At 43.0% G+C, this 22,084-nt stretch overlaps 1 protein-coding gene across 1 annotated transcript in view; it reads left to right on the top strand.

Annotated features, from left to right (window-relative positions):
* Window positions 1–1,795: 1,795 nt before the first annotated feature.
* The window catches only part of POMGNT2 (protein O-linked mannose N-acetylglucosaminyltransferase 2 (beta 1,4-)), a 30,662-nt gene continuing 10,373 nt past the window's right edge, over window positions 1,796–22,084 (top strand). The window contains 1 exon segment of the mRNA XM_009324165.1: window positions 1,796–1,902. The gene's annotated coding sequence lies outside the window, so the exon portion shown is untranslated.

Below are 22,084 nucleotides of genomic sequence, written 5' to 3'. Positions count from 1 at the left end.
CTTATGAATTTGGCCCCAGTGGATACGGATGCTGAATTTATCGCATCCTTCCCCTTTTAATTATTCTGTGCTGACTAAGCATGGTGGAAAAGTTTCTCTTGCCTATGTCAGCTCTGAGCGCGTCGCACATGCATGTTCTGAGGTCAGGCTTACAAGTCTGCTTGTGTCCCCTCGCTTCCTTCCAGCCCCTCTCAATTAACACAATGTTTAAATGGGTTATTGATATAATGGCAGCTGCTTTGGAAAAAAAAAAAAAGTGAAGAGGCACACTCTTCTCTGGTGATGAGAATAATGATTGTATCTGAACAACTGGTAAAGGCAAGGGAACATACTGGTGTTTTCACACCAGTACCATAGTTGGATAACTATTGACAAATGCGGACTTTTAAACGGTGACTGCTGATTCAGGAGAATCTGTTGACTTTGGTAATAAAACGGATCTCAAAACACTTGAACTGATAGATTGGCTTGTTAGCTCAAGCCTTGACTTAGCTGAGAACCAGAAGAGCTCTTATTCTCTGGGATGACCTTCTCCCCCAAACAAATCTGATGCATGCTAAACACATCAACTGTAAGTGTGTTTATTTTGCAATGTCATTTTCAAAAACCAAATAGATACCAAATGCATGAACTAGATACAGGAAACCTGCTTTGCAGTCTGCTTTTCTGCAAGGGTGCATTTTGAACAGTTTATGATTGCAAGGTGGCAGTTTTACTTGAAGTCTCACTTTTGTGTTTTAATTAGCTGTCATCAGAGCTGGAGTTCAGCCTCCAACAGTTGTGAGTGTGCCACAAACATGCATTCTAGGTACCTGGTTAATGTTTTGGGACTAATTAGCTAGAGCCCATTCTCTATGAAACAATGTACAAAATGGATTGTCTATATGGAAATCTTTTTCCAGTTGAATTTCCAATCTCCTGAGTTGCATCTCACTGTTAACTTTCTGAGGTTTGCTTCCATCCTCTGAAGATTGGGTATTCTCATTCCCCTTATTCTCACCCCCTTCTCTTAAAAATTGCTGCTTTTAAGTCTTCAGTAAGTGCTGTTGGTTTAAATAGTTCCCTATGACAGCAGCCCACATTTAGTTACTGTTCCCCAGAGTTTTTAGCAGATTTATATCTGGCCTGTGCTCTAACACAGCAAGGTCTTTAGGAGGTGTTTTAAAACATAGAGGCTTAAAGATCCTCCACTAGTAAAACTGTCATTTTATTCAAATAAACAGAGCCATAGATGACTTCTCTCAGAAGAAGACCTGATTTCTATTTAAAATAGCTTTTCCAACTGGAGCATATCTAGACTGTGAAGGAGCGGATTTTTCTAGGAAGTAGTGGGAAGTAGTAAGAATCACAAAAAAGAAGGTGGTGCAAAGGACAGTGTTAAACCACAGAGTTTTGATCTGGTTCAAAGCTGATCAATTTGGCCACAGTGGATACGGATCAAAGGTTCTCAGCTGCGCAGACCAAATCTTGCCTTCTCACACTGTGAACAATAATTTCTTCAATTGTTATCCAGGATGGTCGCAGAATTCAGTTTTGTGGTTTGGAGCAAGGGGTAGAATGGGTCTATGGGTCCATAAGGGTAAGTGGAGTTTCAGGGAAAATAGGTGATGCTTCCCCTGTTTTGCTGGCCACCTTCCTGGGGAAGCCAGTGGCTGTTCCTAAGGGACTTTGCACAGTTGGCACAGAGCGCTGACTGAGGGTTAGCATTGGTCGGTGGTTCTGCTGTGCTGGATGAATGCATGACATGGGACCCTCTTCCTTCTCCTTTTAGGTCTTCACCCCCTTCCTTCACCTTCTGTAGGAGGACGTGTTCCCTCCTCCTCCGTCAGCACGCCGCCTGCTCCGACACTGTTCTGCCGCCTTCCCCCTGCAACTGTCTCTCCCTGTCCTGGAAGTGAACTGGTAGGTGTGAGGTGCTGGAAGAAAGTAGGTTTCTTTGCCCTCCAAGTATGCAGACTGGGCCTGGCAGCACAGGCAGTGGAAAGGTGGCCGCTCGCATTTGGTCATGCTAGACAGCTCTGGGCTCTGTCTGTGTTTGGAGCAAGCTGTGAGCGGGGCATTGAACTTAGCGTGGTGGAATTTAAACTGCGAGTTTTCAAAGCCAATTACTGGACACAGTCTGTGTCTGACAAGCTTCAGTGTCATTAACTGCCTCCCAGGAGTATCGAGCTGTGTGGCTCACCTTTGCAGAGATCAGATTCTCCTTTGTGATGTTATTAGGTCTTTTTGAAAATAGCTTCATCAGTCCACTTTAAAAGAGCTGGTCTGCTCTGATAACAGTGCCTGCTGGTGCTTTTCCAGATAAGGAACTTGTCACTTTTCCTGCTGTCATACATGCAGCTTCTGCCCTATTTAGAATACAGCTTAAAAAAAGACTACAAAATAACCACCAGTCTTGTGTAAAGATTTACGTGTTTGGTTTAGGAACAACTGAACACTCCTTATTTAACTGCTTTGGACAGTATTGGTTTATGAAGAAGATCGGATCAAACTAAATGCAGAGTTGAAGATAATAACTTCATATACCCCTGTCTTGAGGAAATCTTGATGATAAGATCTCTTATATAACAAAGTGACAACAGGCCAAAGATCTCTTCGTTTTTTCTTTCAGTCCCAATTAGAAGTTCATGAGCTTTTGAAAGGATCTGAAGTACTACATTGTGCGTGTATGTGTATAATCTATATGGTGGTGGGAAGCAACCAGATGAAATAGTATAAAACCAATTTCAATCTCTTTTGAGGGTCTGAAAAGCAGTTGTGTGCTTGTGCGCACCAGGAGTATCGTGGGGAAACTGCAGTTGCATGACATACATAGTAATTCATTCTATAATGGTGTATGCAGGAGCAATGTTCTAATTTACTCATTTCTTTGATGTTTTGTGAGCAGATGGCATTTTTAAAAAGGTCTGTTAATTCTGTGGGAATTTGATAATGGCTAATTGCTGGGGGATCAGAAGAGAGTAGCGGTCAAAGTGAGGCTTCTGACTTCTCTGCTCTCAAAAGAGAGGCAGCCCTCTGCAGCCTCATTTGTAAGCTACTATCCTCTTAGAAATCCTTGCTCAAGAATATTCACCGGTGTCCTCAGCATAAATTGGGAACTTGTTGACTGTTCTTGGTTAATTGAACTGTGCTCCATGAACCAGTTGCTTACTGTTACAGGAAAAAAGCACGAGGGAGATCGTGGCTTATTGTAGGACACAGTGCACAGTGAATTTTCACAGGAAAGCTGTTTTTCCCTCCTTCTTACTTGCTTCTCGGTTCCTTTCCTTCCTTTTTCCTTTCTCTGTTTCTGCCTCTTTCACCATGCATTTGACTTAGGTCTATTCATGTACTTTAAGCACCTGCCTAAGTGTTTGCAGGTAAGTACCTATTTGCACTGTAACGTCAAAGGATCACGTTTCAAAATTACAACTTTTCCTTTGAACAAGAAGAAAAAAAGGTTCTTGGTTGCTATGGTGATGAGCGCTATATAAATGCCTATAAATAAATAAACAGCTGATTCTTGGACTTTGATTTGCAGTAGTTTTGCTTTTCTAATGAGATATAATTAAATATCAAAACAGGAGGTGACATTTTACCAATTTTATTAAATACATACCATTCTTATGCCTTCTGTTTTACAGCATTTCTGCTGAGAACAATTAAAGTTGTTTATTTTTCTCTCTGTAGAAAGTTGATGTTTTGAAAAATCATAGTCTAGTATTTATAGAAAAACTTTCAGATGCCAAAAGGCACTCTGCTAAAAAGGTGGTGTCCATTTTAATCAGAAAATTAGTTTAATCAGAACATACATTTTGAGGTAAATGCCTGTTTTTCTGATAGTCTAAGAGACTATTATGTGCTGTCACAACATTTAAGTTCCAGTCAAAAGTGTCTGCAAATGTAATTATGTTCCTCTGCAGTATTTGAAACCCCACCGGTGCACAACAACAAAACTTGAAAATGTCACTGACTTTCATGTTAAAATGACAAAGGCAGAGTAAAAAATCGGATATTCCTTGTTGAAGTTTGAGGAGGAGGGGAGAATTGACTTTTTTGTAAGCCTTTTGTTCTCAGGTCCATGATGTGAAAGTAGCTTCCTCTCTGTGCTGAAGGTGATAATTGTAAAATGGATTGGATGGAGACAATAAACTGCTGCTTCAGAATTCAGCGAGTAGCCATCAGCCATTGCTAAAAAAGCCCTTTTCATTAGTAATCTCTGGAGCCCAGTCCACTCACCTGCAGTTTCTGAAGCACGACTGGAGCCCAGTTCCCCACCAGTGCACTGGAGTATTCCCCCTCCCAGGTCTTTCTCACCCAGGAAATGGGTGCACTTTATAAACTCTCCTTTGCTGTTAAACAATGGAAGGAACTTTCCTTAGGGGAAGGAAAATAGGTATTGGTAATATACAGAAATACTCCTTTGTTAAAGGCTCGGTCTAGTTTCTTGGTGGAAACTGATTTTGCCACAGTGGCCTGAAGAGAGATTTCTTCAGTCCTAAGCTGTGGGGTGCAGCTTGTGCACTGGCAGGGCGTAGATCTGATTTCTACCACTGTCACAGCATTGTATTCAAAGAAGCTCTCAGATTTCCAAAGAATTTTGAAGCGCTGTCCTGTTAAATGTTTGGTAAAATAACACCACATTATTCACTGTCTTCGTTCCCTCTGTGCATTCAGATTCATATCTACTTGCTTTACCAATTTAAAATATATTTGCCTAAATACCTTTTACTTCAGAGCATGTGTAATTGGGAGGACAAGGATACATGGTATTTTTTCCAGTTACACACAATTACTTTTCACAGAGCAAAACATGTACATCTGCACACGGATATTGAAGGTAGGGGCAGAACAGGAGCAAGGAATGGTGTCCCTAAAGGACTCGCTTGAGAAGTGACAGCCTGCGCAAGTTTGGTTTATGTTTCACAGGCCTGTCACTTTTGTCCCAGCTGAGCTGCTGCTGTGGCCAGGCTGGTGATGCTCACCTGAAGAATGTTGACAGCTTCAGTGTTTTCCTGGCAGTGAATTAACCCCAGAGCTGTCTCTCAATCTGGTGCTTTGTGCCATGGGACTGCGCTGACCTCCCAGAGGGTGGCACAGAGTCCTGATCCTGTGCCTGCCTCAGCACTGTGTTTTGTGTGGGCTTGAGGCCAGAATCAGGAGCAGGTTGTGCTCTCTACCTGCTGGAAGGCAGTTTGAGCTTCACGTGTATCAAAGGCAGTTTTACCTGCATTGAGGTTAGGCCTGGACAGTCAGTGTTTGACCTGCAGGTCTCAGATGCCTTCAGAGGAGTGCGTGGCTGACAGTGGACAAGGCAATCCAAGGTCTCTCCCAAAAGGGCCAGTGCAAACGCTGATGAGGTTTGTAGGCAGCCTGAACCCAAACAGAATCTCTGCTGCCTACAGGAGCAATGGGGAGATGGGAAGGGTGGCAAACAGGGAGTCTTGAAAGTGCTTCAAGTTCGCAGCTACTCCTAGGTCTAACTGCCTGGGTTTGGTGTACCTGGAGACCGCGTTGATGCTGGAGCAGGACCAGGCTCCAGAGTCATTGAGAGAGTTTTCTCAATTGGAAAGCACCACTATTACCAGTACATACTGCCTTTTAATGGAGTGGCATCTTTATTTAGAAGCCTTTTCTTAAGGTAGGAGGATGAAATACACATATTGATACTAATGACAGGACAAGCTGGTGAGGACAAGAGGTGGAGCTATTGTGCATCTTCTTTTCTGCAGCATGGATAGGACAAAGGGTGAAACAGTGCATATACCAGATTTTTTTTTTTTCTTCTTCAGGAGTTCTGCTTTTCTGTGGGGCTTGGTTTTTTTTCCTTTCAATTTTTTTTTTTTTTAATGGATGGATATGATCCAGGACCATCTGGTGGAATTTGCCGTTGTCACATCTAGGTTTTCTGATGTATTGCCTGTCAAGTTATATTGTATGTTCAGATGAGTTTCTCATATGATGTGCTGACAACTACTGACAGGCCTGAGATGGGAAGTTGGAAGCTTGGGGAAAGAAGAGAGGGGCAGAGTTAGCTTTAAAAATATACCCTTGATTGCTCTTGATTTGTGGGATTTCATTTCTGGTACCTATGGTTGACTTTTTAGTAAAGAAAGGTGAATAAGTGAACTTTAAACCAAGTGCACCTAAGGTACTGTAATTAAACTTGGAAGGTTTGTAGTCCACTCCTAGTTTTGTTGTTTGTTTTTTTTTTCTCTCTTTGTCACTGGGTTCCTCACTTAATCTTTCTCTGTCCTTAACTGTCCATCTGTAGACACTCTCACACTTATTTAAATTGCAGCCTTTCCTTCCTCCTTTACTCCTCAATCCTTCCCCAGTCCCTCCTTAGAAAGGAGATCTCAAAACACTTCTGTTTTTATTAGGATACCACCAGGTATCCTAATAATCATAGTATCCCAGTATCCTAATCCTAAATCCTAATACCCTAATAATTGTGTAGTAAAATGAACTAAGATTTTTGGCAAATTAGTATTAACCTTTGCAGACAGATTACATGTGTGAAAGCAATAAGCAACTCTGAAATAACTACAGTAATTCTTTTCTTGCTGGTTTAATGCTCAATTAATTAAAGCAGGTTTTTTTGATGTAGAGGTCCACAGTGCAATTGCATTTCCTCACACATTGACAAAGATAATGCTGTACTTTGTAAACCAGAATCCAAACAAGCTATAAACTGTTCAGTTTTGTTCCTCATTTTTTCTGCCATAATTTGAAGCCCCGAGTAGCAATTAGGCTGATGACAAGATAAATTTCACACCTTGTTATCATTCTTCATTTTTTTAATTGGCCAGGTCAGTAAAGAAATGATTTGTGTTTGAGCTTTAAAGGTTCTTAGTTTATATAGTACTGGTAGAAAGCATAGTAGAGGTACTTATGGATGGGTTGGAAGGAAGCCTGTTTGTAAACAGAGATGGGATTGCACTGCAAAGGCACGTCCAGGTGTGGTTCTGAATGCAGACTCTCTCCCCTCTCCCTCTGAAAGGTTATACTGAGCCTCCTGCTCGTTAGATCCTGCCTAACTGTTGATGAAGTTGGAAGTCGCCCTTGGAAAGGAAAAAACTTTCTTCCATGGGGGTTTGAAGCAGAAGATGACAGTCCCCAAGCTCAGGGGACTCTTGTTGCAGTTTGCTGAGGAAGAAGCTGGAAAGCATTTACTTGCCTCTGCTTGTTCCTGTGTCTTCTCGGTGCCACTTCCTGGCCTGGGGACTGCAAGTGCCCTTCTGTAGCTGTAGAGAGATGTCGTGTTAAGCTGACCAGGCCAATAGAGCCTGAATATAGGAGAAAGTAACTATGGTTTCGTACTCTGATCTTCTTCAGTTCCATACTTTGTGAGTATCGGATAAGGAGACTTGGATTTCCAATGATCCACCTCCTGTGCTGTTGTGGGGGGGGACTGGGGTATGCAAGGGTCAGTGTGAGGGTACAGCAGCTCTCCATGGTGGTGGTGGGTTGTGCTGGATGGACCACTGTTGTCATACTGATCAAGCATCAGCTCAGTTATTGTCAGAAGAAGTGGACTTTGGAGGAAACCCCATAGATGGAATATGGCCAAATTCTCTGCCTGTAACATGTTTGATAGCGCTGCAGGGAGGCAAGGCTAGTCTTCAGTCCTTAAACGCATTAAATTAACTCTGGGCGAGCTTGCTGGGAAAAGGGTAATGAAGCGGGTCAGAAATGGGATGTGTGTGCTCAAGCACATGCAGTGGGCTTAATACTCCAGGCAGCATTCCCGCAGGCACGTGGCTGGGGAGCAGCCAGGTCACGGAGCACACTGTGCTGTTCATTAAACGTATCACAGTCCAAAGATGTAGCCGAAATCACTTGTCCAGGCATAAGAGATAAAGTCAGTTAGGAAGGAGAGCAATCCCATTGGGAGAAACTCGTGAGAGGAGCTGGACACAGTCTAGCGTAATGCTGGCAGTGTAGGGTATGTACTAGCCAGCACCCTCTCGGGGGTTGCCTGAGTCCGTTGCAGCAAAAATTTCAGCTTCTGATAGTGGAGACTGATGAAGATCTTGACCCATCTATGCTGTTGTTTCAGGTAGAGGCAGCTGCTGAATGGATCTGCAATGTGACTGACGTGTGGTGCTTCATCTTTATTTTATGTGATGAGGAGGTGGGAGGGTGGAGATTACTTGAAGTGCCTGGCTAGAGGCAGAACATAATTTATCAGTGTTCATTTGTCTGGAGGGATACACAGCCCATATATAATTTAGAAATGTGTTAAAAAATAGGGAGCTGTTGTCTTTTAAAATCAGTGAGCACTCAAGTCTGTTGGTTTAAAATCTTGTTTCTGTTACACATAAATGTGCTGCTATGCATTTCGTATTTATAGTGTGTGCACAGTATAAGCGATATGTCTAAAATGAACTAAGAAAGCGTGTATAAATAGCACTGATAAAACTAAGCCCTTCATAAACTCAGAATAATGTGTATTTTCCTTATTTAGGCTGAACTACCTAGAATGGAACATGGATTCATCCTAGTCAGTTCTTCTGAGATCATATTTAATATAGATGTCCTTTTCATATGTGATCTGCAAATGGATTTTTTTGTTTGTTTGTCTCTGTTGCAGTAAGTATCCTTTTCCTCCACTTTTTTTTCCTTCTCCCTTTGAGTCTTTTTCCCTTTTTCTGATTCAAGCCTGGTAATGATATGCTATAGCTAAATTATCAGAGGGGGAAAAGGGATATCGGTGTCTTCCACCTTGCTCTTGAGAAATCTATATTTTTGTTTTCTGCAGTGTAATGAGAGCAAGAACGAGCAGGGTGTTGTCATCCTTTATCACAGGCAGAATGATAAATTACACGTCCTGGAAAGTTTAAAGATGTGTAAGAATGCAAACCCATGGCCCACAAGGATGTGTGGTTGAAAGTGCTGGTCCAGCCAGGAGTTAAGCACGTGCTTAAATCTAAGCACAAGCGTTGCTTCCGTTGGGTGTATCTACCTAGCACCATACTGTGTGGGGTAAGCAAAGCTCTTGCTATGAAAGGAGGATTGATTTGGTTTAGTGGCTTGAAGTAGGAAAAGGAAACGAGCCTTTTCCAGTCACCTGGAGGAGTGGTCTATGAGTAGTGCAGGTGTTGCTCTTGTGTTTACTGTCCTTGACTCCACAGTATCAACTGATGTAGATGGAAACCCTAATGGTCTGGTCTTTGCTGCCTTGCAGTGCATCTGTCCACTTCCCCTCCTCGCTTTTCACACTCTGCCCATGTCTGCTAACCGTGAACAGAGCACCACCTTGTCTGTAGCAGGTGGTACAGTAGTGTGTACCACTGCCTGGAAGGGCTGAAGCACTAGAAGAGGCTGCGGATATTAAAAGGGAGTGCATAACTTTCCCTCCCTTGCAAACAGGGAAATATGTAGGAATTTTTCAGTAATTTACAATTCAGCCCCTTTCCCTCCTACCTTTGGACCAAAGCTCCGTATATTGGCTTGCTCTTCACCAGCCTGAGAAATCCACTTTTCCAGAAGGTTTCCAAAAGAGGATTTTTTTTTTTTTTCCTGACTGCTGATGGCAGTGTGCAGTGGACAGAGTGGGTCTGGATCTTTTCTTCGTCTGGTTCTTACTCTGGTTGTCCTTTAGCAGAAGCACTCTTCTTGGCTCTGTTTTCTTTCCTCCACTTTAGTTCATTTTCATGCCATGTTTCTTGCTCCTTTGAATTCAACGGCATATGTGCTTTCTGAGGAAGCAGTGTATTCTCTGCTCTGGGTGCTGTCTGCGTGCTCCTGGTGGTATGAAGCTGTCCATCCCCTTCCTGCTGGATTTGAGCTTGCATTCAGACTGGGAGGGGAGACATCATTTGTGTGTACAGATGGAAATGTTTTCATTGGGTTTTCTGGTGCTGAATTAGATGTCATCCCTCTTGCATCCTTGAGACTCTAGACGAGAGATGGGAGCTGAGTTTTCCTGATGCACTGATTTTATAGCACTGTTCATTTTCAGTGATTTATCTCCAACTGGTCCCACAGCATTGCAGCTGGCACTGCAGTTCTCACATCCATCTCCTGTGTTTTACGTGATTTTGTTTACTTCATACAGTGCAATGAGATCTCAGGCTCATGACTGGAAATTCCTTGGTGCTTTACTAATAAACACAGATCAAAAAGATAATCTCCCAGTCTGGTCTTTTTTTCTCTGGAGCAGTCTTTGAAGGTTGCACGTTCTTCTGCTGTACATCCTTTGTCCAAGTGTGTTGTCTTTTTGTTCTCTGTTCCCTTCCTACTTGTTTCTTTTCTGCCTTCCCTTTATTTCAGTCCTATGTCTTCTATATTCTTTTGGTTTGCTTTGTTTATGTTTGAGAAGAGACACACCTAAGTTTAAGTATAGTTGGCTATTTGGACTTAACTTGGAAGTTTTCTTAAGAAGTGCTTTGTAAGCGAAGGGCTCAGTCATTTGCCCCTTCAGCTCTTAAAGCTTTTTCCACCAACAGCTGAAAAGTTTCACTAACTTTTCCCATCCCGCCTGCAGCTTTCATTGCCGTTTGACTGTCTCACGCACCAAAGCTTGCTTTGTCATACCTACGAGGGGCTGTGCTGCACAATTCTTACATCTGAACCAACAGACGTTTCCCTTTTCCATTGTAAAATATTTGCCTTTTCCTTTCAAAACACACATGCAAGTGTCCTCCTCTCTCCTGGCCTTTGACTCTGCCTTATAAAACTGTAACAGAGATGTAGATAATTACTGACAGCTGGACTCCTCTGCACAGTTGGATCCAGGAACTCCTTCAGCTGCTAGATGTTCTGAAGACCACATGTGTGTAAAAAGGGGCCAAGGGGCATTTTGTGTTAAACAAGGATTGCTTGGTTCTTGTGTGGAGATGGCATATATGGAGATTGGGATTAAAGATGAGAGGAATAAGAGCTTGTTTGATAACAGAAGGGTTTTTTTGTATTTGTGAAAAAGTGTTTTTTGTACCATCCAGCTTTTTCTTGCTAAAGTTCAACTGAGAAAATGTAATTCTCAACAAAAATGGTTTCATTTTTTGGTTGCAAAGATTTCTTTGCATATGGTGTTAATTTCCTTTCCATCTTTTTACTGGTTTACCTTAACAATTTGATTATATATGTATTTTTGCTCTTGAGAGACAGTGGGTGTGATACAATCTCTGTTTTAAACTGTTATAATGTAATTAGCAGGGACAGAGGTCTCTAAAGTCTGATCTGCCTGCTGCTTTGTTGCTCAAGGAGCAAAGAGGAGCTGAATTCTGGGATTTGGGTCCTTGATTGGAAGTCCTTGTTGTGTAAATTTGGCATAGGCTGCTTCTGTTTCAGAGAACCATCTCTTTCTTCAGCTTAGAGCTGTGTAGGTGCTGGGACCATGCTTGCGTGAAGCCAAGGAATTATAATGAGTTTCCTAGTCGTGCTCTATGTACCTCTTGTATGAAGTGGGCTTGCACACAGATCTTTCTTACTCAGGTAGTTATGCTCTCTGATACAGTAATCAGTAGACCATATAGTTTTAAAAAGATTCCTTTATGAAGTCTTGTGGCTAGCACTGAAAAATAAGCTTTGCTCTCCCTTCTCAGAGCTTTCTGTCTTCCAAACCAAACTGTTTGGGGTGTTTCTGCTACATTCTTCTTGAAGCCATGCTGTGAGTTTTTCATTGCTTTTGGAGCTAAAATTTCACCCATTATGTTTTAGGGCCCACTTTTCCATACTGTTCTTCCACTTATTCTTGACAGTTCAGTTCCCTTCAGTGGTGTACTAGTGTGAATGTGTTTTGTTCTGAGAGTGGTACCCAACTGAGAGTTTAGATCCTGATTTCTTTAAGCTCAGAAACCCATGTTTAGTTTTAAGCTGTCTGTGAATTTTGGACCACTGGTGACTGATGAAACATCTAAGCACAGTCTGTGTAAAATACCTTAGCAGTTGCAAATACCTTGAAGGAATTTGAAACCGTCTGGCTCTGTCCCTTCTTTTGTCCCAGGAAAAGCCCTCCTTAGTTTGGATGTAGGGGCTGCGCTCCCTCTTCTGAAGAGGAATGCTTTGTATCGTCAGTGACTTCCTGGATGCGATGGGGTTTTACATTTACTTCTGGCAAGCACACAGTCAAAGGTAGTTACAGGATGACCACAGTCTATTGCATGGGGCAGCCACTGACGGGCCTTTGATGCACTGGAAATGAGTTAGCCATGAATTGCTTTGTGTCTTAGTTTGCTGTTGGTTTCCCCTCTCCCAGCTGGCCACCTGTAATGTAAATTGAGTGGGATGTTGATGGTTTGCAAATTGAAATCCCTTTGCACTGGCAAGATTAATTTCTAGCGTTTGCTCCCTGGGCAGATGAGCCTTTCACCCATACCTGTGTGGGCAAAAAGCGCCCCCCAGAAAGGTGTGTGACACCAGTTTCATGACCTCTTTTTTTGCACTGACTCACCATATCATAAGCTCACTTGTGTGGGCCAAACCGGACTCAGGCTGTTCCTGCTGTTGTGAATTTACTTCAGTTTTGTTGTGAATCATCCATATTTTCCCCCTTATCTTTCACAATGGATGGGAGGAGTGGAGGGAGGGAAGAGGAGGGGTGGAAAATAAAAGGTGCACAAAGATTAATTTGCTGTGTAATTTCCTCTTTTAGAAGGAGGGAGAGACACACCTAGGAAAATAGGTTATCAGACCTCTAAGCACATAGATGAAATACTGTCCTTTCTAACAGATGCTGGTGTCGCGCTGAGGCAGTCACTTACTCAGCACTAAAACTATATGACCAGATTCATTTCGAGGAGACATAAGGTGGTTTCCTGTGTGCTTGTATTTTTACTGCCTTTAGCTAAGTTAGGGCCCTTGGTGCTTATCACTTTTTAATGATTTGTTCTTACCCCTGTTCCTTGCTTCTGGCTGTTTGTTCTTTACTACTTATGTTATTACTCATTTTCCTGCAGAGACCTGAGAGTTAATAGAAAATGAAGATTGGAGTTGCTCTCCCCTTCCGTTCTCCTGTAAGGTTATCTGGGACAGCTTCACACACACTTATATATGGTTTTGCAGCTTCTTGGCTTCTGACTGTTACAATTGTGTTAAAGGTATAAAACTAAAGAAGCTAGCAGCTTATTGAAATGAATTTATTTAAATTTATAAAGCCACTGATCATCTTCTAATGCAGATATAAACTTAAGAGCAATATATAATCTATACATTATTTGTAATATTTTATATGAATTTTGTAGTAGTCATACATACGTATTATATTCCTATATTTAGCACAGAGGTCACAAAGTCAGGTTATTATTCAAAAAGTTCTCTAGTCCTTGCTTAATTTATGTGCATGTCTTTGTCCCATTGGAACACAGGGCTCTTAGGTACATGCTTGTCTTTAAGCGTTGAATATATTCAAGCAAATTAGAGAAAAGGGTTTTTATTTTAGTATATTTTAGGTTTTATTTTAGTATATTTCATCACCTTGATGGTAAAAAAATGGTGGTTATTTTGTATAACCTTAAGTCACTTGGCAAGATGGCTGGTTTTTTGTTAGTCCTCAGCCTCCAACTCAGATGCTTTCTCCTTTCAGATACTTGCTGCATTAATACAGGTGCAGATTTGAGTCTTCAGAGTTGCAGGAGGAGCTTTTTTGTGGCTGTAGCTTTAATCCCTTTGCCTGGGAAGAAGGGTTGGCTACCTCAGCAGTCTGTTCCTGTCAGCCTCCAGGACAGATTATAAGCACATCATTCTGCCATGGAGAGGGTGGAGTTGGATGAGCCAAGGCAGGAAGGTTCTGCCTCGGATGATGTATGTCCTCCATCTCAGACCCCTCCAGACTCAGGATGGGTGTTACTGCCTATGGCTGATACATATGTATATTTTAGTCTTGTCTTTTCTCCAGGATCACAAGAACCATCCTCTTTGAGGATGATCGGTGTGACAGTGCATATGTTTTTACTATGGCTCATCTTGGGAATTCTTTGCAAGTGAGAGGGTTCAGACCTGCTCCAACCCTCCCTGTGCTTGGGTAATGCTGCAGGGCTTTCATAACAGCTAGATGGCTTCTGTGGAGAATGGCTGCATCAGCAGCAATACTAGCAGAAGTCTAGAGGCGGCAAAGCACATCTTGGTGTAGGGTGCTGCCTGCAGTGCCCTCGATGTCTTGAAATACTGTGTAAAGTAGCTGAAAGACCACTCTCTTCCTGGCTTTGCAAATATCTGCACACGGATCCAGAGCTGTACATAATGAACAGGGACAGATGCTTTTAAGTGCAGCTGTTTTAAACAGCAGTTGGTTTGTCGGGCTGATGTTGCTCTTCTCTCAGTGACAGTCAGGTTACACTTCAGTTATTTGAAGAGATTCTCATTGCCAAATACTTGACTGGGCATTTGACTCAACAGAGGCAGCAGATCTTTCCAGTGGGAAGGAAGGGATCAGAAATGAGCTGCTGCGGCAGGGTTGGTAAGGAATTTCCCACTGTCAAAGGGCCACCAGTGAATAGCAACTATGTCAGTAGGTTTGCAGATGTTCCCCTACCAACAGATAACTTTCTGCTTTTTCTCTGAAACTGTCATCCCCTTATGTGTATTAAATGTCATATCAGCTATTTATGGGGGTGTTGTAACCTCCACGGAGGTGGGGTGAGAAGGAGGGCTGTAGGTAAATGATGCATTGATTTATTGGTGGGATTTATGGGGCAAAAATTAACTACTTATTTTAAATTACTATTCAAATAAATAGAACAGTAAGTCTTCTAAAAAAAACCTCAAATCAGGCTCGAACCTCTTCCTATTGCTGCTGTGCCCTTGATAAATATGCCTAGATTCAATAGTCTTTCCATGAATTTTCGGGCTGCCAAGGGCATGAAGAAGTTCTTCGTAGCTATTGAACTGTAAATTGATGCGTATGACACCTGGAGGAGTTGGAATGGTTTTGTACAAGTAACTCAGTGTATTCATCACACTTCCCCTATTGCGTGCAGTGGTTCACGTGGAAGCCGAGAAAGATGATTCATATTGCTTTCTTCTCTTTCCCCTGTCAGTAGCAGCGGTAGCCCTCAGAGCAACATTTGAAAGAGTAAATGCCTGGCCCACAGCCATGTGTTACTACTGCTCTGCTGGGCCCTCTGATGATACTGTAATCAGATGAGAGACGAGGTAAGAATTGTTCTTTTCCACAGGGAAAACCAGACTAGGGTATTTAAGTACTAATCGAAAAACAATTTTAAGGAAGTGTTTAAATTGGCCAGCAGATGTTTTTCAGTCCTATGGCCTATGCTGTCAGGAAACACCCTTTTTTCTGCTCCACTATGATGTATGATTCGTGAGACCTTACACTCTGTTCTGAATTTTCACGTGAATATTGGCACCCCTGGGTGCTAATCCCAGTATCCCATAATATTGGGATATGCTGCCAACCCAGAACACGGATGTTTTGTGCTCCCTTAGCATCAGTCTAAGTGCTTACACTAGTGGGGGGGGCAGGGGGCGTATCCAGTAATAGTGTGCTCCTATCAGTTGTTAATACTACACTACTATCATATGAATAGGGTTGGGTTATATCCTGGCTGCATCCCTTTAAGATGTGAGGCTATGTTGTACAGGTGTGGCTGAAGGGGGCGTTGGAGGTAAAACAATCTATTTGCAATTTTGGAACTCAAAATGGCAGTAAACCTTTTTATTGCCTCTGATTTGATTTAGCCTCTCCTTTACCTTGGCTCTGAACTACATTCCTGTCATGCTGCTGTGCTAGGCACCTCTGGGCATTTGTCAGAGATTGGCTAATTGAAGCACATGCTCCGGCTTGGATCGAAACTGCTGTTTTGATCAAGATTGTAGATGCTGTTGCTGCCTCCTTGTGCAGTTCTTTCCATGAAGTACTAGGACTTTGGTTTGTAGGTTTTGGTTCTCCGGGGTTTTTAGGAAAGCAGAGAGTCCTTGAACATACCAGAAAGTGGAAGCTTAGGGCAAAGACAGCTGCAGGGAACAGTCCTGCTGTAATCCTGCTTGTGAACTGAGATGTTCTCATCAGTTCTGGAACAACTGCAGCCCACTTGCAAATGGGTGCATAATCCAGTGAAGGCAGTGAAATGCTTGGACATCTTAAGCCCTGTGCTTCGGATACTTCCACACACTTTTTAGTTCTTCACCCCTACAGATCTGTCAAAGTGCCTGACAGTTCTGTTGTTTAGCCTAAAATGCAAGTTTTGTATTTCTGTTATTTCTCTTCTTTTACATACCTTGGCGCCCCTATGATGTTCACATTCAAGGATGTTTTTCCTTTCAACAACTGTATTTTGCTGTGGTATTAGCATCTTAATTTCCTAAGATGTCTCTGAGACTTGCTGGTTATGACTACCCTGTTTGTCTCAACAGACAGGAAAAAGGGACTCTCTTCCTTTTCCTCCACCCTTCTCAGAAGAAGTCCGTGCTGACAGGCTAAGTTGTGGCTGCAGGGGGGTCTCCCAGGCACGCAGGAGGCCCCACGGCCCTCAGCAAGGCAAGTGTGGATGGGGATAGAAGATGGGAGGAAGGTGTGCTGAGAGCAGAGCATGTCAGGCTCTGCTGCCCCCCCCAGCGGCGCTTTCAGAGCAACAGTGACAGAGCTGCTAACTTAATCCTTCCTGTCCTTTATTATGTTTAAACTGTCACCTGTGGTCTTGGAGGCCCTGGCTCCTGTCTTCAGCCCTGGAGCCTGTGGAGGGGAATGCAACCTTGGGGTACACTAGAGGGTTTGATTGTTGGTGGGTTTTTCACAGGAAACTGCTACCGTATTTGTGGCTGCTGGTGTGGTGTGTCCTACCCAGATCACTTTGACAGTTTCAATCTTTTCATCTGTAAAATGGGAGATGTGTTTCTTCAGGTGATGTTGTGGTGATAAAGACCTAATATTAAAGTGTTGTCGAGAGACGGCAGATACCTTACTGCCACCTAGGCAAAAATAGTTAACAAGTAGCGGGCTGTGGGAAGCACCATGGTGAGGCCATGAGCAATACCCAGGGGTCTTGCAGGCGATGTTTTACCCTTGGTTTCTCATGTCAGTCTAGGTGAACATCACTTACTTACCAAGCTGCTCTTATGAGCATGAATTATTTCTGCTTCCTTTACAGACGCATTGGCACTAATTACATTTGCAGGTACGCAGTTGGCATAGCTGTAGGAGAGGGAATTGGTTTATCTGTGTCACCCTGCTGACCAGTCATTACTGATGACAAAATGGGAACCTGAAAGAGCATAAGTGATACCTAGCTTGGGTGAGAACAGCTACCGAAGCCATCTCCTGCCCTGGAAACTAGCAGGTGACTCTCCCATGCCATTCTTCTGAACACACATTGCATATAGCTGCAGGAGCAGGCCAGTATGTCCCTGCAGTGCTGATAGGGTGGTTCCTAATGGGGATGGAGGGATTGTTAGAGTGAATAGTTTAGCATATGACAAATTCAGATAGCTAGTGTGCTTTTCCATAACAAGTATATATTTTATATGTATAAAATATGCACATATCTGTGGAGGAGAACAAATATCTATGAATTTGTCAGGTTGATGTAGAGACATGTAACCTAAGTGTGTGTGTGAAATGTGTTGGATCATATTTACACCTTTGTAAACCTAGTATTTATGCAAAACTTGCATCTTACATCTCTTAAGCCTGGGAGTATATTATGCTTGAAGCAGTTGAGCAAAGTGGGGTTTGGCCATTGAGGTACTCTTCAAAAAATACCTTTTTCTCTGTCAAAGTATATTCTTGCTTAGCAATTTTCAATATTTGGCTGAAATCCTGGTCCTTTTGACATCAGTTTTACTGTTAGCTTCTGCAGAATCAAAATGCCATCCTCTCTGTGTCAACTCCCAATCTTGGTGTCCAGAAACCCAATGCTTCCTTTGTCTCCTTGTGTATTTATCAATACAAGGACCTTTTTTTGTCAGTTCAGGCATGAAATTTTTTTGTGGTCTCAAACTGAGGTGCACTTTTGGTTGAAAAGCGCTGCAGGAAGAACAATTTCTTATAGAGCGTACTTCTAGGACTATAAATAATAAATGCTGTGACTTGGAGTGACACAGGCACCCCTGCAACTTATACGTGCAAGGCAAAGATTCAGTAAATAATGATTTACCTGCTTTTTGTCAGTCCTAAACCAAGAGGGGTCTATTCAGACTTCTTTGCTAGCTTGGTGAGTATCGTTTGTGCTGTGCTGCTTTTTAGGAGTTCCAAAAATGTTAACTGTTTTTCTTCTGTGGCACTGTTTTTGGAGGCTGCAACTTTATGAGGGGTATTAAATATTTATCAAACTCTTAGTTCTGAGCCAAGACAACCTATTCAAACCTCACCAACTTGCAGTAGGCTGGTGGTGCCAACTATTTGAGAAGAGCTTGGGGCTGCCACACTTAGTGCCTTATGGTGCACTAGTAGACAGTTGTTATTTCAGAGTTCTTGGGTTTATTTGATTATGTTTTTTTCTCCCCTTTAACGATGTAGTTTTGTTCAGTTACTTTGTGGCGTGGCAGATTGACAATAGGACCCTCTTCAGGACTGGGATTAAACTATCCATCTCCATGTGATGTGATAAATGGTACCTGTGAAATCTATGCATGTACCTCATTCCAGGGGTAGAGGAGAAGCTTATTCATAAATAGAAGCCCAGTCTGTAAATGTTGTACTTTCTTCTCCATTAAAATCAAAGCTTGACTAAGATAAGGAGCCCAGCATGGTATCTCTGGGTTATCGGGGTCCCACTGATAAAGTTCTAACCGGAGGTGAAGGTCTGTGGAGTCAGTGGAAAGGCTTCTGTTAGCATCAGTGGAAGCTAGGTCATGCAGTGGAGCTTTCCGAAGTGTGGAAAACACAAAGTCAAGATGTGTTTTCTCAGGTGAAGTCAGCTGCAAATCTAACTCCACTCCTCAACTTTCGAAAGTCAGAGGAAAAACATCTGGTTTGTTCGAGACAGCACCTTTGCATTCACAGGGGTCAGAGGGCAATGAGATGAGTTAAAAAGTGAAGGGTGACTCTGGATATCCTTAGTCCCGACAGGACAGGCTGGGGATACTGGGTGGGCCTGCCAAAGAGGGGATTGCTTCTATTTGTTTTTTTGTTTTGTTTTGTTTTCTTGTTTTCCTTTTTTTTCCTTTCCTTTTTTCTCTTTTCTCTTTTCTTCTTTCTCTCCTCTCTCTTTTTTTTTCTCTCTCCCCCCCTACCCCAAGCTGCCGTGACTGACCAGTGTCCCTTTGGGATCCTCTCAGGACAGGCGTTGGCTCATGCTGTCCATAGGCTCAAAGTCCACCTTGAGTTGGTGGGGAAGAGGTGGCACAGGCCTGGAAAGGAGGGTATCGAGGTAGATGGCACCTTGTCCTGTCAATCCTAGTGGTTTTTAATGTTTCCAGGTGAGCCAGAACCATTTTGCTTGTTCTGTACCAAGAAGACAGAGGTGTAAAAGCGGCACTCCAGAGCAGGAGATGAGAAAATGTCTGTTTTACTTCTGTGATGCCCTAGTTTAGTAGATACAATAGTTGTGTTTATTCATCATGTTGGCAGGCTCATTTTTGAAGGTCTAGCTTTGTCAAGAATCTTTGGTCAATTTTGCACAATGTTATTTGGGTTTATTCTTTGTTTCTTTCAGCTTCTTTTTCTTCTGTATTAGGTTTTTAACTGGCAGTCAGAAACCCTAGATTATAAATTCCGTGGTATTACTGTGTTTCCAAGCATGTGTGATGCTGAATGATGCCCACATTTCGAAGCTCTGACAGTGGCTGTATTCAGGCTACTAGCAGTCTTGAGTCCTGCCCGGGACAAGTCGTCATCTTCCTGGGGCTGCTTTGTGCCTCCAAGTTCTGCCAGATCTCTCGCCTCAGGACTGCCCTGTTTTCCTCTTATATTGGAGAAAACGCTGCCCCTGCCACAGCAGGCAGGAGAAGCTGGATGAGGGACATGCTTGTTTTAAGGGAGTGGATCAGTGTCCTGGGAGGGAGGAGGAGATACCCAAGTGCCATCCTAGATTGCAGGTTGTCCCCATGCAGTGGCCTTCCCCAGGGAGAGTCCTGGCTTCAGTAAGGTCAGGTACTTGATGGTGAATGAGAGACCCATCACCTGTAATAACTTGAAATGCTGGTGGATCCCCGCCCCAAAAGTTGCAGGATATTTCAGTACTTAATATTGTGCGCTATTGCTACTGTCATTCAAAGTGTGTCGCCCCTCACTACCCTGCAAATGCTTCAGCCTGTCACCTCCCGCAGATTAATTTGGCAGGTCTGCTTTGCCTTCTTGAATGGAACCAGAAGGTTTCTCGGGGCTGGGGTTCCACAGTAAGCAGGGGGTGTTCGTGGACAGAGTGATTGCAAACTTGGTCAACGGTAACCAGTCCAGGCAGTGTGACTCCATAGTGCAGTGAACCACCACAGATGCTGTAAATCCATTTATCCCCTCCCTCAGATCACTTCTAGCATGTTTTGGGGAGGGTAAGAAGCTGGAGATGCCATCTTGTCTGTGATCCATATTTAGAGTGAGAGTTTAGGTAACATGCTAACCCTTGTAGCTGCCCGACTGTCCTAGTTGAGAGTTTTGAATACCCCATATTTTACCTAATTGCATTTTTTAATGCAGAGCCATTTGAGCTTCTTCATTTTGGCAGTGAAGATCATTCCTGTCATGAGCAAAAACCTAGGGATGCTTTTCTCTCTTTCCTTATGTAAAATGGTTGCTCTTCATCTGAGAGTGTATGTATAGACATGTGTGTACAGGTGGGTGTTAAAGAACTTTTCCTCTTTTTCATCATTCTTAGTTTACCTGTTAGGTCTCACTTAAAGGGAAAAAGCCTCCCAGATAATCAACAAGATGGATCCTGCAAATACATGGGCAAGACATTTGCAGCAAGCCTCATATGTTTCCTTGTGATCTATCTGCAAGTATGTCCCTACAGGGCTGGGATCTCACTCCTAATAACTGTGTTTGGTGGTGTGACTTCCTGCCATGAGCCTTTTGGTGAGCGCTGTGGCCAGAAGCGGCCCGCTCTTCTGATCCCGCATGTAGATCCAGTTGCTGGATTAGGACTTGAAATGTTCACAGTCAGTACTGCCTAGTTTGCCATCTTCAAGAAACTACTCAGTCCCCACAGGTTCAAGCTCTGCTGAGAAGATTGGTGTAAGCCGCTTTCACCTTCACGACCTTCAGCTTGCACACAGTAAGATACTCTCTTATAAGCCCTGGCTCGTTTTTATGCCTTTGTATTTAGGAATTACTGTTTCCACCATAAAAGATAACTTCATTTCGAAAATACGGTTCCCTGGATCTCTGAAGGAGGGCACTCACAGCCCTGTTCAATACTAAGCCATTTGCTAACCATCGCAGCTGGGAAATCGCTTCCCTGATGCTGAGGGAATTGCTAGAAAGCATGCCGAATGGCTTTCACATCCTCTAGCAAGGGGCATTTTTTTCCTTTCTCTCCTATTGTTTTGTCCTTTTGCGTGAAGTGTTTGGAATAGTAGTGGCATTAATAATATCTAAAAGTAGGATTTCTAAAATGCATCCCCCACAAACCAGTCTGCAGTCTGTCTCCCAAGACATGCTCAGCTTTGTGAAACAGCACGTTGGTGTTTGTTTCAGTGTGGCCGCCCTTTGGGGATTTGCAGGAATACTGCAGCAAATCATCCTGCATGCAAGGCTGACCTCTGGGAGGCTAACAAATTGAGGTGAGCCAGCTGGAGCAGTAGGACACTGCCGACAGACAGAGCATGCTCAGACCTGGGGGAGAATGGTAGTTCAGTCTGCAGATGGTACACGGGTTACTGTGCTTAGAGCTGTTAGATACGATTTTTTCTTTTTCTTTATGGTGGTGGGGAAAGAAGAGGACTGGAGAGTGTTCGTTCCTCTGCAAAGTGTAGCTTTAAGGTGTCTTCTTTTTTTCTTTCTCCTGTGAAAGAGAGGCACCGGATAGCATTTCCTTTTATTTAGCAACACCAGGTATGCGTGCATGTCCTGAAACACTAATCTATCAGTGATAGTACTTCCAAGATTAAAAAGGTTGCAGATGCTCTGAATTACTGTGTTTCTTTGCTGGGTGTAATTGTAACTGTGCTCTGTTTGCTGTGCTGATCACATACGGCTCTGAATTCAGTTTTGTTGGCACTCCTGTCTGCAGTGTACTTCGGGGGGGGGGGGAGCAGGTTTTTTTAT

This window comes from Pygoscelis adeliae, unplaced genomic scaffold (assembly GCF_000699105.1).
Source record: "Pygoscelis adeliae isolate BGI_AS28 unplaced genomic scaffold, ASM69910v1 Scaffold25, whole genome shotgun sequence".
Taxonomy (NCBI): domain Eukaryota; kingdom Metazoa; phylum Chordata; class Aves; order Sphenisciformes; family Spheniscidae; genus Pygoscelis; species Pygoscelis adeliae.
Note: the sequence above shows the minus strand (reverse complement) of the source record. Positions and strands in the feature narration are given on the sequence as shown.